The 16,720-nt window shown below is 44.0% G+C and overlaps 1 protein-coding gene across 2 annotated transcripts in view; it reads left to right on the top strand.

Moving 5' to 3' along the window:
- Positions 1-441: 441 nt before the first annotated feature.
- The window catches only part of arap3 (ArfGAP with RhoGAP domain, ankyrin repeat and PH domain 3), a 382,033-nt gene continuing 365,754 nt past the window's right edge, over positions 442-16,720 (top strand). For both annotated transcript variants that reach the window (XM_080201223.1, XM_080201222.1), the window contains exon 1: positions 442-566. The gene's annotated coding sequence lies outside the window, so the exon portion shown is untranslated. The remainder of the gene's footprint in view (positions 567-16,720) is intronic.

Genomic DNA, 16,720 nt, shown 5'->3' with positions numbered 1-16,720 from the left:
TCCAAACCAGGCAGCATCCTGGTAAATCTCCTCTGCACTCTCTCCAATGCTTCCACATCCTTCTTATAGAGAGGTGACCAGAACTGAACACAATATTCCAAATGTGGTCTCACCAAGGTCCTGTATAGTTACAGCATAACCCCACGGCTCTTAAACTCAAACTCAAAAATGAATTTGCACTGCTGTCCCATTGCTATAAAGCAATGAGGAATACAGATTGTGTCTCCCTGGATCCAGAGGGGGTTTGTTGGAATTCTGAAATGTTAGGCGTGTCCTCTGTTCGTGTTTGCTCCTCCTCTCGGAAACTCTCCTCCCACTACTGCCCAAAGCAGAGAAATAAAGACCCAGAGACAGCGAGACAGAGACACAGAGAGAAATACAGTCCTAGTGAAAGAGACGCAAGGACAGGCACAGTCCCAAAGACACAGACACAGACAGAGAGTCAGAGACACTGGGAGACACAGACACAGTCCCAGAGACACAGACAGAGAGTCAGCGACACTGGGAGACACAGACACAGAGTCCCAGCTCCCGCAATCGGAGTTCCAGTTTTGCAGCTACTGAAGGTACGGCAATGTGTTCCTAACATCTTTAATCTTTCCCCATTTCTGTGTTAGAGGAAGGCAGCGCTATTGACTGAATGTGTCACTAACATCTGATCCATTCTGAGAAGCGGTGCTGTCTCCAGGGGTGGGTTACACTCATTAGAAAATTCTCGCTTCCTTTCTCTATCTCGGAACTTTATTCAGTTTTTAAGCAGGGATTGAGCTGATTGGTGACTGTTTGCTCCCCGCGGCCTTTGGGTCAGTTTCAGGTGGAACAGGTTGTATTTCTGGGATAGTTGGTGAGTTTACTGTGAATATTCTGATGGGTCTGCAGCTTCTCCCAGGCAGAGAGCAGCGAGGGATGGTGCCAGGATTCATGCCAGTCTTATTCTGGGAGCAGAGAGAGAGAGAGAGTTCCTTCATTCCTCCTCATTCTGTCTCTCCCAAAGAAGAACAAAGAAAATTACAGCAGGATCAGGCCCTTCGGCCCGCCAAGCCTGGGCTCCTTGACCCGGGAGCTGTCTGAATGTGAGGGCGATCACACTGACAGTGACTGCACTGGACAATAGTGTGCGTATAGGTTGCTCTATAGTGGTCTGAGTAAAGGTATATTGCGGTGCAGTCAGTAGGATATAGTTTAAATCTCTCGGCTGTATTGCATTTGTTAACCCCCGGCACTGCAGGATATATTGCTACAGTGCCCAAGTCAGGGCAGATAAATGATTTTTAAATGTGTTTGTTGGCTGGGCCAGCATTTATTGTCCATCCCTGAGGACATTCAACAGCCAGGCACATTGCTGTGAGTTTGCAGTCACATATGGGTCAGACTAGGTCAGGGCAATCTGAGCTCAGTAGTGAACCAGATGAGTTTCCACAACAATGAATAATGGTTTCTCTGGCATCATTCATGTCAGGCTGTTATTCAAATTTCACCATCTGCTATGGTGGGATTCAAATCCAAGTTCCCAGAGCTTTGCACTGGCTCCCAGGATTACTCGCCCAGTGAAAACACCACTGCACCATTGTGTTCTTGTGTAGGGTTTCCACTCAGTGGTCACCGTCAGTAGAAACGTTGTGAAGGTTGAGTGAGAACAGAGACAGCATCATCTGCAATCCTCCTGCCCCCGGTTAAAGAGCTGCTGGCTCTCAGCAACAAGGCTTCACTGCTTTGAAATGATCATTTGGCTTCCCCCTTCAAGATATTTCACTGTTAATAAATGCGAGTTGTTGTGGAGATACGAGCCAAGCTGAGACAGCACCTTTAGGAGAGAAGTAAAACAGGAACAGCTTTCTGTTTTTGTTATGTTTCTGTGTACAAGTCTGGTAGGACTAAAAAAAAAGATGCATTTTGGCTGTGAAGCAGCCTTTTGTTGTTCCTCTTTTGTTTTGTGTGTCAATCTGTACTGAGTTTTATGAAATACAGGAATCAGCCGTTGCAACAGATTCAAGCAGACAGCATTGTGAGTGAAAGCTGCATTAATACCATGTGTGAAACATGTACAGACACAGGTGTCAGGCTGAACAGGAAAATCTTCAAACAATGTCTGACTTACATTTGCCGTAGGTTTGTACAGATTGACCCCTCAAGAAAACACATGAATCCATAGATTGTAGAACAATACAGCACAGGAGCAAGGCCCTTCGGCCCACAGTCCAGCCTCAGACACTGAGCGAAATGGGATCCATCCCAAGATCACAATTCACTTTGACATTGGATTATCAAGAATGGAGTAGACTTAAGAAAACAAATTGAGAGAGAAAATAGCTCTGCAAAAATCCTGTTTAGCTACTCAAATGGATATTTAGCAAATTAACAAATGAATATTTCATCCATTTTTAAGCATTTGTTGTGCAGATCATTTAAACTAGAAACTGAGTAAAGTATCAAAGTGAGATGGAAAGGGCCAGTTGAATTTTCATGCATTTCTGGCAGTTATTAACAGTTACCCCGATGAGCACTTTTTGATCTTGGTGCTGACGGCTTCTGGGCAGCTGTTATGAATTATATCAAGTCATTTTGAAATCTGTTTGGGGACAGTGTATGGACAGTGCGCCGTTACACGAACCTGTGTTAGGGGACAGTGTGTGGACAGTGCACATTTACATGTACCCTGTATTTGGGGACAGTGTGTGGACAGTGCGCGATTACATGAACCTGTGTTTGGGGACAGTGTGTGGACAGTGCGCGGTTACATAAACCTGTGTTTGGGGACAGTGTGTGGACAGTGCGCAGTTACATGAACCCTGTATTTGGGGACTGTGTGTCTGGACAGTGCGCAGTTACATGTACCCTGTATTTGAGGACTGTGTGTGTGGACAGTGTGCAGTTACATGTGCCCTGTATTTGGGGACTGTGTGTGTACAGTGTGCAGTTACATGTGCCCTGTATTTGGGGACTGTGTGTGTAGACAGTGCACAGTTACGTGAACCCTGTATTTGGGGACTGTGTATGTGGACAGTGCACAGTTACATGTACCCTGTATTTGGGGACTGTGTGTGTGGACAGTGCGCAGTTACATGAACCCTGTATTTGGGACTGTGTGTGTGGACAGTGCGCAGTTACATGAACCCTGTATTTGGGACTGTGTATGTGGACAGTGCGCAGTTACGTGAACCCTGTATTTGGGGACTGTGTATGTGGACAGTGCACAGTTACGTGAACCCTGTATTTGGGGACTGTGTATGTGGACAGTGCGCAGTTACGTAAACCCTGTATTTGGGGACCGGGTATGTGGACAGTGCGCAGTTACATGAACCCTGTATTTGGGACTGTGTGTGTGGACAGTGCGCAGTTACATGAACCCTGTATTTGGGGACTGTGTATGTGGACAGTGCGCAGTTACATGAACCCTGTATTTGGGGACTGTGTATGTGGACAGTGCGCAGTTACGTGAACCCTGTATTTGGGGACTGTGTGTGTGGACAGTGCGCAGTTACATGAACCCTGTGGCTTGAATATTGTAAACAAGGTCGAGTATGGCCCTTGTCTTTGTCACTCTGTCATCCTGGATTATTTAGTTCTGATTTGTAAAGGTAAAGCTGCCATGATCCCAAATGACCATTAGGCTGGTGGTAATTTAACCTGAGGGTCACCACACCTCGGGTGAGGGGTAAGGTTGAGAAGGCAGATCCTTCATGAATAACTGATACAGGAATTGAACCCACATTGTTGGCGTTGCTCTGCATCACAAACCAGCCATCCAACCAACTGAATTCACCTGTATTGCATGAGTTAACAAAATGAAATAACTTGTATTTACCATTTTGCTACTATTGTAGTTTTGGAAATAAGGCAGCCAGTGTGTGCAGACTGAATTGGTTTTGTTGATGTTGCTTGAAGGATTTACGTTGACAAAATATTTCATTTCCTGTTTTAATCTTACCCCAAAATGAGTTGATCGTTGTCAGTTGATTCTGATCCTCACAACCTCATCCTTCAAACTCTGTCACCTCAGTGTCCCTTACACTTTTAAAAATGTGTTTTCATTGGGTCTGGGGTTTGGAAAGTGTGTTGTATTTAGTGTTACTTTATCATTTATTAATTTATCCTTGATTATAACACCTTGGCATATCTTGCTATAAATGTGAATTCATGGGAGCAGTCATTTAAACTTTCAAGAAGGGTTTGTTTCTCTCTGTCCGAGTGAAGGACACGGAGACATTGGAACAGGAGATGGCCATTCAGCCCTTTGACCCTGCTCCATCATTCAATCTGATCATGGATGATCTGGATGTGTCTTAGTTCCACTTTCCTATCCCACCCCCACCACGCGCCCCCCATAAACCTCGGATCCCTATCCAAACAGAAATCTGCCTAATACTGCCTCAAATAAATCTGAAGTTCTGGCCCTGCTGTCTGGGAGAACTGTGTGGAATGTAACAATAATCTGTACCTTTATGCTAAAGCAGACTGTCTCAGCTTCTTCCTTTGCCATATAGAAGCCCAGCCATTTAACGTCTAGCATGTCAGATCTCTCACTTCTTTTCACTCGATGGATTTGGTCCCTGAGCAACCTGCAGCAGTGATTCTGCTCCTTCTGAATTCCTTGGAGATATTTGCTTACTCAAACTACACATTCCTACAGAACCTCCTGAGCTAGTTTTGCGAGTCTTGATAACATAGATTCCCCAGAGATTCTTTAGCCTACATTTTCAATAAATCTCATTAAATGTTATAGGGAGCGATTGGCCAGTCTAAGGCTTTATTCCTTGGAGTGTAGGAGAATGAGGGGTGATCTTATTGGGCTGTATAAAATCATGATGGGCATAGATAGGATGAACGCACATAGCCTTTTTCCCAGGGTAGGGGAATTAAAAACTAGAGGGCAAAGGTTTAAGGTGAGAGGGGGAAGAATTAAAAGGAACTTGAGGGGCAACTTCTTCACACCAGGGTGGTGCCTATATAGAATGAGCTGCTGGAGAAAGTGGTTGAGGTAGGTTCAATAGCAACATTTAAAAAGCATGTGGATGGGAAAGGATTAGAGGGATATGGGCCAAACATGTGCAGTTGGGACTAGCTGGCATGGATGGGTTGGGCCAAAGGGCCTGTTTCTGTGATGTATTGCTCTATGACTCTATGGTCTGGGTGACTTTGGCAAAACTGAAGCATTGCAGTGGAATTGTCCAATTCCCAATCCCTGCCTCGGCTGTGTTTTCAGATTGCTGTCTCTTAACTGTATTGAACATAACTTTAAATGTGCCTTTTCTGTTCTTCTCCTGATGCAATTTCCTGTCTCTGGCCACATGGGATCCATATCTTCATTTCCTTCCTGTTGCTATTGCTTCCAGATCAAGGTTGCCATTTCACATTGACCAGTACTACTTATTATCCAAGAAAATGGACCACTTTACAATTAATTCAAAGTCCAAAAAGTCAATCCAAAATATTCTTAAAAATAAAATATTACAGATTCCTTGGACATAAGAAATTCTAAACTAGACTGCTACTGGATTAAAGATGGGCTGTGTTTGGCCCTCTACTCCTTTCCCATCCATGTACCTATCCAATAGCTTTTAAATGTTGCTATTGAACCTGCCTCAACCAATACCCAAAACCTACCTGTGAGTGCAGGTATGATATTATACATTCTACACATCATCTTACCTGACATTACTGTAAAAGTGATGATAGAGATTAGATACAGAGTATCCTTTGAGAGTAAGATATATTGTACAGATAAGGAGTATTGCAGAGATGTGCTTGTAGCTCTAGACCAGCCATCCAGAACATCAAATGCCTTTTATGTCGAGTTATGAAATTGAGACTGATAAGTATGTCAGTTTATGTGCTGGAATTAGGATGGAAAAGCTGTTCACTTTTATAGAAAAACAATTTGTTGACTATTGCCCTTCAGGGGAGTGAGTTTACCACCCAGCCTACTGTTATATTTTTCACTTTCAATGCCCTCAGACTTGGTCTGACGAGCACTTCAGACGATTGCTATTCAAGATGACTTTCCACCAATATGGTTTGCAGAGAAACTGTGGGCCACCAATAGAATTAACCACATGCAGTGTGTCTCTTTACTTATGGAAGGCTATTCTTGCCATGGAATGCAATGAAAGCTCATCAGATTGTCCCTGGGGCGGCAGGGTTGACTTATGAGGCAAGATTGAGGGTATTGGTTGAGGCAAGTTCGATAGCAACATTTCAAAAGCTATTGGATGGGTACATGGATGGGAAAGGATTAGAGGGCCAAACACAACCCACCTTTGATCCAGTAGCAGCCTAGTTTGGAATTTCTTATGTTCAAGGAAACTGGGCCTGTATTCACTAGAGTTTAAAGAATGGGAGGTGATCTCATTGAAATTTACAAACTTCTTACAAGGCCAGACAGGCAGGTGCAGATATAGATATTTTCCTGGTTGGGAGGGAATGCCATCTCAGAATGATGGACAGGCCATTTAGGACTAAGATGAGGAGGAATGTTGTCACTCAATGTTGAATCTTTGGAATTCGAGGGTTTTGGAAGCTCAGCCATTGATTGTATTCAAGACATTAACATTTAAGAAGCATTTACATGAGCACTTGAAACACCATAACATACACAACTGTGGACCAAGTGCTGGAAGATGGGATTAGAGTAAAAAGGTGCTTGATGGCCAGCGCAGACATAGAACATAAGAAATAGGAGCAGGAGTAGGCCATCTAGCCCTTCGAGCCTGCCCCACCATTCAATAAGATCATGGCTGATCTGTCGTGGCTCAGTTCCACTTTCCCGCCCTCTCCCCATAACCCTTAATCCCCTCTCCTATCAAATACCCATCAACCCACGTCTTAAAAATATTTAGCGAGGCAGCCTCCACCACTTCAACGGGCAGAGAATTCCAGAAATTCACCACCCTTTGAGTGAAGAAGTTCCTCCTCAACTCCGTTCTAAACTGCGCCCCCCCCCCCCTTTATCTTGAGGCTGTGCCCCCTAGTCCTACTATCCTTTCTGAGCGGGAAGAGTCTCTCCACCTCTATCCTATCCATCCCATTCATCATCTTATACGTCTCAATGAGATCTCCCCTCATTCTTCTAAACTCTAACGAGTACAAGCCCAGTCTATTCAGCCTCTCCTCATAGTTCAACCCCCTCAACTCCGGTATCAGCCTAGTAAACCTCCTCTGCACTCCCTCCAAGGCCAAAATATCCTTGCGTAAGTACGGCGCCCAAAACTGCACACAGTACTCCAGCTGCTGCCTCACCAATGCCCTATACAGCCGCAGCAAGACCTCCCTACTTTTATATTCAATCCCCCTCGCTATGAAGGCCAGCATCCCATTCGCCTTCCTGACCACCTGCTGCACCTGCAAGCTGGGTTTTTGCGACTCATGCACAAGGACCCCGAGGTCCCTCTGCACCGTCGCCTGATGCAGTTTTTCGCCACGTAAGTAATAGTCCTTCCTACCATTATTCCTACCAAAGTGGACTACCTTGCACTTGCCAACATTAAATTCCATTTGCCATTTCCTGGCCCATTCGCCCAGCCTATCTAGATCCTTCTGCAGACTCTCCACACCCTCTGCACAATTTGCCGTTCCGCCAATCTTGGTGTCATCAGCAAATTTCGACACCCTACACTCGGTTCCCTCCTCCAGATCATCTGTATAAATGGTAAATAGCTGAGGCCCCAGCACCGACCCCTGGGGCACTCCACTAGTCACCAACCGCCAATCCGAATAGCACCCATTGACACCCACTCTCTGCCTCCTATTTGACAGCCAATCCTCTATCCACGCTAACACCCTACCCCCAACTCCATGTCCCCTGACCTTCTGCAATAACCTCTTGTGAGGTACCTTGTCAAACGCCTTCTGAAAATCAAGAAAGACCACATCCACCGGCTCTCCTCTATCCACCGCCCTAGACACATCCTCATAGAACTCCATGATGTGTCAAAGGGCCTCTTTCTGTGCTGTAAAATTCTAAGACTATCAGTCATGATCTGATTAAAGAGTGGGGCAGACCCGAGGGCCTGAACTGTTGCCCCTATTTCCTACGCTCGTGCAGATGATGATGGTTGAAACCAGAATGAAATTTAGATTTGGTCAGGGCACAGAATGAGTGGTGATGGATCTGTTACTTTCCATTGGTCATACAGAGTGTGTAAGTTCATGTGGTGTGTATAATATGGTTCAGGCCAATGACATCTTCATCGATGATTAAGGTCACTCTCTCACCGTTTTAGCTCAAACACCACTAATGATTCTCGGGTCTGAAATTAGGGGGTCACACTTACGTCAAGAGTTATTGGCTTTAGGAGAGTTGGGGAGAAATGTTGAAACAGGGTGAACAATGTTTACAATTACTGAATTCCAGAGATGACATTTAATTTGTCAGAAACATGTACTTTTCACTGTGTGGTCAGCGTTCCTCCCAAAATCCCATTTTCAGTTTGCTGAAATGAAACCAAAATGAAGACTGGATAAAAGGCCAATGGGGAATGAGAACCAGATGTTGCTTTTGGCTCTGCACGGTGACATGTGACACCAAATGAAATATTACACAGTTTATGGAATGGGAAACTGTTGTACCTACACTTTGAAATAAATTCAGATCAATGGAATGGGGAGGGTGATGATGTGAAGGGAATAATTTGGATTTTCTTTTTTCTTTTATTATCAATTTGTGTCACTAAAGACAAGTGGCTTTCACTCTCTGCTCTGGTGACAAACTCCCGTTCCCAGCAATGGTTGGAGTATTTTTGAATCAATGTCCAGGTGATTTGGTTGAATGTGTCGTGATCTTGTAGCTGATCAGTGAAGCGGTTAGGTCAAGGCCACGCCTTTTCCTTCCATCTAAACCTGTTTCACAATGAAATGCAGTTATTTCCAGCAAGGCTGACACATGCAAACATGCATTCCTGCCAATGTTATCAGTAAGATTTCACTAATATGCTTCATGTTTCTGTGATCAGTGAGAGAAACATTCCACAGAAAAAAAGTTTTTATCCTTTCAAATTTTAGATTGTGTTTAAGTCACATGACAAACTAAATTAATAATGTTTTCCGAAGTTTCCCTCGTGCTGGGAGCAGAGTGATTCGAAAAGGTAATGTTGCTGTGAATGTAAATTTCCTGTCTTTCATTTGGTGCATGAGATTGGGTGTGTCATTGTTGGAATATTGATTCCAAATAAACCAAGATAAGAATTTGTGAATAAACAGCTTTGGATGATTATATTGCAGTGACTCATCACTGATTTACGTCAAATCATCAAATAATAAAATGTTCAACTTTAGACAATCACAAACAGAATCTCACAGCCAATCACATTACGAGATATCAGGGCAGGCAACTAAAAGCTTGGAATGTGGAGTTGCTGGATTTGGACTGGGGTCAGCCCATTAAGTAGAATTGCAAATATTTGGATCCTACTCTTTTTATAATCACCTCTGACCAATCCTGATCTCATAAAATATTTGGGGCTTCCAGGCCACACAACATCCAGCTTTGAATGAAACCCTTCTGATGTCATGAGAAATGTCATGGAATCTGTTGCTATGGAAGTGGAATGAAGAGAAGGAGTTAACAGTTGACCACCTGTGACCCTATTTTAACTTGTAGTTAGAAATGAGTGGCCAGTCCAGTAAAATCTTAGAGAATGTCCTTTCGAGAAGAAACACTCATTTGTGAGAAGTCATTGGAGAGAATGATTAATAAACTCTTTGTGAGAATACATAGAGGGGCAATCACATCACAACGCTCTCCTTTGTGTGTCTAATTCAAACTAAAACAAAGCTGGGGTCATGGTGAGTGCAAGAACATTTTAATGCCAATTGGATTTCCAAATTCTGAGAGAGAGAGAACAGAAGACAATTCAATATTTGGTACAGAGATGGTTAACCAAAGAATCCTCACAAAGTTCATCAAATGTTAAATTAATTGCATCGTATAAAATGAGAACAGCAAAACAAATTGACACTGGAAAGATGAGATCAAAACTTAAACTAGTAAAAATTACATTTTAAGCCAGTACTAGAACAAATGTGCTGATTGCCAGAATTTTGAATATTTGAAATAACCCATTGGATGGAATTATGCAGGAAAAATCGCGAGGCGCATTCGAAATATAATTGGATGCAATTGTTAGATTTACTGGAGAAATAAGCTTTGATTAGCTGAAAGGCCTTTTAACTTTGCTAAAAAAGAGAGATGCTGTTGAAGCTTTCTGTCTTTCACTCATCAGGACAATCAACAGAATGTCAAATTTCAAAGGAGCGATAATTTATACTGCAAGAGGAAATGGGTGTTGGTTGGTTAACAAATCAACTCTGTTTGAAATGTTGTCACGGTGAATGCACCAGGGTGCAATTCCACTCCCCTCCCCTCCCTTCCCCCACCATGCTTTTGTTTATTCAGAAAAGGTGTAATATTTGACTGAGTATATAAGAAATATGGGCAGGAGTTGGCCATTCGCCCCTCGAGCCTGCTCCACCATTCAATAAGATCACGGCTGATCTTTGTGTGGACTCAGCTCCACTTACCCGCCCACTCACCATAACCCTTAATTCCTTTACTGTTCAAAAATGTATTTATTCTTGTCTCAAAAACGTTCAATGAGGTAGCCTCAACTGCTTCACTGGGCAGGGAATTCCACAGATTCACAACCCTTTGTGTGAAGAAATTCCTCCTCAACTCAGTCCTAAATCTGCTTCCCCTTATGTTGAGGTCATGCCCCTCAACTTCCCTGCTTCTTTCTTATCAATTCCCTTCATAATCTTACATGTTTCTATAAGATCTCCCTTCATTCTTCCAAATTCCAGTGAGAAAAGCCCCAGTCTTGTCAGTCTCTCCTCATAAGTCAACCCTCTCAACTCTGGAATCAACCTAGTGAATTTCCTGTGCGTCCCCTCTAGTGCCAGTATATCCTTTCTCAAGTAAGGAGACCAAAACTGTACACAGTAACTCCAGGTGAGGCCTCACCAGCACCTTATACAGCTGTAACATAATCTCGCTGTTTTTAAACTCCATCCCTCTGGCAATGAAGGACAAAATTCCATTTGCCTTCTTAATTACCTGCTGTACCTGCAAACCAACTCCTTGAGATTCCTGCACAAGGACACCCAGGTCCCTCTGCACAGCAGCATGCTGCAATTTTTTACTATTTAAATAATAGTCCATTTTGCCGTTATTCCTACCAAAATGGATGACCTCACACTTATCAACATTGTACTCCATCTGCCAGACCCTCGCCCATTCACTGAGACTATCTATATCCCTTTGCAGACTTTCAGCATCCTCTGTACACTTTGCTGTTTCACCCATCTTAGTGACATCTGTGAATTTTGATACACTACACTTGGTCGCCAACTCCAAATCATCTATGTAAATCGTAAACAATTGCGGTCCCAACACTGATCCCTGAGGCACACCACTAGTCACTGATTGCCAAACACCCATTTACCCGCACTGTTTGCTTTCTGTTAGTTATCCAATCCTCTATCTGTAGCACTGTGCACCTTTATCTTATGTAGCTGTCTTTGGTGTGGCGCCTTGTCAAATGCCTTCCACAACAACATCCACAGGTTCCCCACTATCTACTGCACATGTAATGTTATCAAAGAATTCCTCCAAATTAGTCAAACATGACCTTCCCTTCATGAACCCATGCTGGGACAAATATTCCTTTTGCCTACAGAGGACATGTCTCTGTGTCTGGATAGATGTAAATTCTACAAAGCATAAATGATTGCATTGCAAACCCAACTGATAATCTTAATTTGATTGTTCAAGTAATTCTCAGCACGATATTATGTAGCATCTTTCACCACGTATGCAGAGATTCATCAGTCAGGATGAGTGGAGCAAACATCGACTAATTCGTGCTGTGTAGATGTAATCAGAGATAAGATTGGGCAGAATAGAATCCTATTTTTGTGTGTTTTGGATCCAAATAGATGGTGTTACCATGTGACTGCCTTTGGGCCCAGCTGTCACTGACATTCTGTTGGTTTCCATGAGAAACGGGTTTTCAATGCAATGATCCCTAAACCCTGTATATTTTCAATATGTAGATGATACGTTTTGTCCTTTTTTATGCAGAGGGTGGTGGGTGTCTGGAATTTACTGTCTAAGTTGATGGTGGAGGCAGAGACCCTAAATTTCTTTAAACAGTGTCTGGATCAACACCTTAAGTGGTGTGAGCTACAGGGCTTTGAATAGGCGCAGGAAAGTGGGATTCGAAAAGGCACCTGCATGTCCTCAGGCTGCCATGGGCAAGATGGGATGAATGGCCTTCTTCTGTGCTATAATTTTCTATGGTTCTTTGAATGGCGTTGAGATTCTCGAGTGTTGGAGTTACACTCATCCAGGCAAGTGGGAATATTCCATCACCCTCCTGACCTGTTCCTTGTAAATGGTGAACACGCTTTGAGGAATGATGAAATAAGTTACTCGTTGCAGGATTCTGAACCTTTGGCCTGTTCTGGTAACCACAGTAATTATATGGCTAGTTCAGTTTATTGTCAATGGTAACCTCCAGGATGTTGACCACGAAGGAATTCAGTGATAGTAATGCCAGGAGATTGGGTTATCTCTTATTGGAGATAGTCATTGCTTGGCATTTGTGTGGTACGAGTGTTATTTGCCAGTCCAAGCCTGGATATTGTCCAGATCTTGTTGCATTTGAACATGGACAGCTTCAGTATGTGAATGGTGCTGAACATTGTGCAATCATCAGCGAACATCCCCACCTCTGACCTTATGATGGGATTATTGATGAAGCAGTTGAAGATGATTGGGTCGGGGACACTACCCTGAGGAACCCGTGCAGAGATGTCCTGGAGTTGAGATGATTGACTTCCAATCACCACAATCTTCGTCCATTGTACCAGATATGACCCCAGCCAGCGGAGGGTTTTCCACCAATTTCCATCGAATCCAGTTTTGCTAGGGCTCCTTGATGCCACGCTCGGTCAAATGTGGCCTTGATGTCAAGGGTAGCACTCTCACCTCACTCTGGAATTCAGCTCTTTTGTCCATGTTTGAACCAATAAGGTCAGGAGCTGAGTGACCCTGGTGAAACTCAAACTGGGCGTCACTGAGCAGGTTATTGTTGAGCAGGTGCTGCTCGATCCTTTCCATCACTTTTATCAATAGTAAACTGATGGGGCAGTTATTGGCTGTGTTGGATTTTTGTGGACAGGTCATGATTGGCCAATTTAATTTAGTTGCGGATTTTTTATTAATGGAATTTAAATTCTAACAGCCTCAGCAGGGTATCTGGGTTGTTGATTTATGACCATTACATCACCACCTCTGCTTTTTTCTGTCCTCACTATTTTAAACGTACTCCTCCTTGCTGCTCCATCTTTGGCTGTTTTTCCTTGTTTGACCCTCCTGTACTGAGGTTTTGCCTTTTTCCATCCAGTCACATTCCTTCCTTTTTTCTCTGTATGTTGTCCTGTTTTCCATCCAGCCGTTCTTATCCTGAACTCTGAGCTTTGGAATCCAAGTGTGCAGAAACTAAAGGCCTACACTTTACAACTAATTACAGCAGAGTTACGCACACATAGCAACTCATCTGAATCAGTTTTTTATGTTTGGGGAAGTACAAAGATTTTGTTATCAATTAACAGACTTTTATGTTCAAGGCAGCTTTTATTTGAGAAATCTTTTACTGCTTTCCTCTCAGGATAGATTTAATTTACCTCATCTGAAATCAGATGATTTCAAATGATCCAGTCTTGATGGGATTCCGATTACTTTCTCCTGGTTTGGAGAATGGATATTGAGGGTGTTTTTTGGCACTTTTCCAGTTCCGACTCTGGTTGAATTTCTGCTATTTTGATGGAGGTAATAACCAGTGAGCACATTTTAGAAAATATGTTTGTGGAAAGCTTGAGTGATGCTGATTCTTTGTAAGTCAGAGAGACCCAATCCCTGCTCTATTCTAGAGTTTAAACTGTCTGCATAATCTCTTACTGGCGCACTCATGGAAGATTTCTTTGACCAGCATATTTAGCATACAGAAGGAACGAGGCATGCAGATCCGCAGTTTCCTGAAAGTGGCAACTCGGGTGGACAAAGTGGTCAAGAAGGCGTATGGCATGCTGCCCTCCATCAGGTGGGGTATTGAGTATAGGAATTGGAAAATCATGTTGCAGCTGTATAAGATGTTGGTTAGGCCGCATTTGGAGTATTGTGTACAATTCTGGTCGCCACACTATCGGAAGGATGTTGATGCATTGGAAAGGATGCAGAAGAGATTGACCAGGATGTTGCCTGGTTTGGGGGATATGGACTATGAAGAAAGGCTGAACAACTTGGATTGTTTTCATTGGAGCGTCGGAGGATGTTGGGGGAGCTGATAGAGCTTGACAAGATTATGACAGGCTTGGATAGAGTGGATAGTCAGAGTCTTTTTCCCAGGGCTGAAGGGGCAATTACTCAGGGGCATAGGTTGAAAGTGAGAGGGCAAGGTTTCACCCAGAGGGTGGGGAATGTCTGGAACGTGCTGCCAGAGGAGGTGGTGGAAGCAGATTCTATAACAATGAGGCATCTGGATAGATACATGGATAGGCAGGGAATAGAGGGATATGGCGCACATAGAGGCAAGAAAGCATTAGATTTGAGAGGCATCTGGTCCAGCATTGACTTGGTGGGCCGAAGGGCCTGTTCCTGTGCTACGCTGTTCTTTGTCTATCTGAACCATGTAACAGTTGTTGTAGTGTCACTCAGCAGAATTTCAACAGTGAATTAGACAGTTTAAACTTGCCTAAGAGTTGAGTTGAAAGTCTACACTCAGGTGCCCGGAGAAATGTGCGTGTCAAAGGTTGAAAGTGTATTTGCAGTGGCCTTTGAACTCCCAGCAGAAAGGTAAACAAGGAAAGGAGGGAGTGATAGGAAGATTGCTGAATTAAGGAGGAATTAGTTGGCAACAATTAGCGCACCGTAGTCTGCTCATTTACTATCAACTCAATCTAATATGAATGGATAACATTCATCACTAATTAATCACTATCTCAGTACCAGCCAGTCTCAGCTGAACCAAAGTTTGCTTTATAACCAGTGTCCTTTCCTCCGGCTCTGCAGTCCATGTGGGTATTCCCAGATCTGATTCCTCCGGCTCTGCAGTCCATGTGGGTATTCCCAGATCTGATTCCTCCGGCTCTGCAGTCCATGTGGGTATTCCCAGATCTGATTCCTCCGGCTCTGCAGTCCATGTGGGTATTCCCAGATCTGATTCCTCCGGCTCTGCAGTCCATGTGGGTATTCCCAGATCTGATTCCTCCGGCTCTGCAGTCCATGTGGGTATTCCCAGATCTGATTCCTCCGGCTCTGCAGTCCATGTGGGTATTCCCAGATCTGATTCCTCCGGCTCTGCAGTCCATGTGGGTATTCCCAGATCTGATTCCTCCGGCTCTGCAGTCCATGTGGGTATTCCCAGATCTGATTCCTCCGGCTCTGCAGTCCATGTGGGTATTCCCAGATCTGATTCCTCCGGCTCTGCAGTCCATCCAGATCCAGTTTGTATATTGCAGTCGAGCGGCCGCCCTCAAGTCAGGCTTTTCCTTAGGTGGGGGTCTCCCGGCCATTCAGGGAGGATTTGGAATGCTAATTGGGAAGAGTAGGAGAGAACAAAAGAAAGAAAACAGAGAGAAGCATTAACATAGAGATAGCAAAGAGAAAGGATGCGTTTAAGAGGCAGAAATACAAAACGCAACTGAAAAAGTAAGAGAACAGCAACCGTGAGGTTACAGAGAGAAAAGAACAAAGAAAATTAGAGCATGGGAACAGGCCCTTCGTCCCTCCAAGCCTGTGCCGACCATGCTGTCCATCTGAACTAAAACCCCCTACCCTTCCGGGGACCATATCCCTCTGTTCCCATCCTATTCATGTATTTGTCCAGACACCCCTTAAAACTCACAATCATACCCGCTTCCACTATCTCCCCCTGCAGTGAGTTCCAGGCACCCACCACCCTCCGTGTAAAAAAAAAACTTGTCACGTACATCTCCTTTAAAATGTGCCCCTCGCACCTTAAACTTACTCTCCTTAGTAATTGACTCTTCCACCCTGGGAAAAAGCTTCTGACTATCCACTCTGTCCGCACCTCTCATGAACTTGTAGACTTCTATCAGCTGGTCCCTCAATCGCCGTCATTCCAGTTTTTGCCCCTCTTCTCCTCATAGCTAATGCCCTCCATACCAGGCAACATTCTGGTAAATCTTTTCTGTACCCTCTCCGTCTGGTGGTATGGCGACCAGAATCGAACACACAATTGAAAAGGGAGAAGAACAGAGACAAACGGAGAGTTAGTTACTGTAGTGTACTCATTCAAAGAGGGGAAAAATAGCAGAAACGGAGTGTCATAGAATCATGGAGAATGGTTACAGCACAGAATGAGGCCATTCAGCCTACCCTGTTCATGCTAGCTCTCTGCAAGGGCAGTTTAGCTTCTCCCACTCCTCCACACCATTTCTATAATCTGCATATCTTTTCTCTTCCAATGATTATCCAATTGCTTTCTGAAAATCATGAGTAAATCTTCCTCCAGCATCCTTTCAAGCAGGACTTCCCAGATTCTCTCCAGATCCGTTCTGCCCAGTGTGAGGAATAGCTGGGAGTCCAACCACAATGTGACCTGTTCTCTGACACCCTTCCTCTCTCTAATCCTGTATCTCTCCCACTGTCTCCCTTCCTCCATTCATGTTCCCAGGCACCATCCCTCCCTCCATTCCCACCAAC

This window comes from Carcharhinus amblyrhynchos, chromosome 13 (genome assembly GCF_965287045.1).
Source record: "Carcharhinus amblyrhynchos chromosome 13, sCarAmb.v2.hapA, whole genome shotgun sequence".
In the NCBI taxonomy this organism is placed as follows: Eukaryota; Metazoa; Chordata; class Chondrichthyes; order Carcharhiniformes; family Carcharhinidae; genus Carcharhinus; species Carcharhinus amblyrhynchos.
The sequence above is the reverse complement of the archived record's forward strand: the minus strand, read 5'-3'. Positions and strand labels throughout refer to the sequence as shown.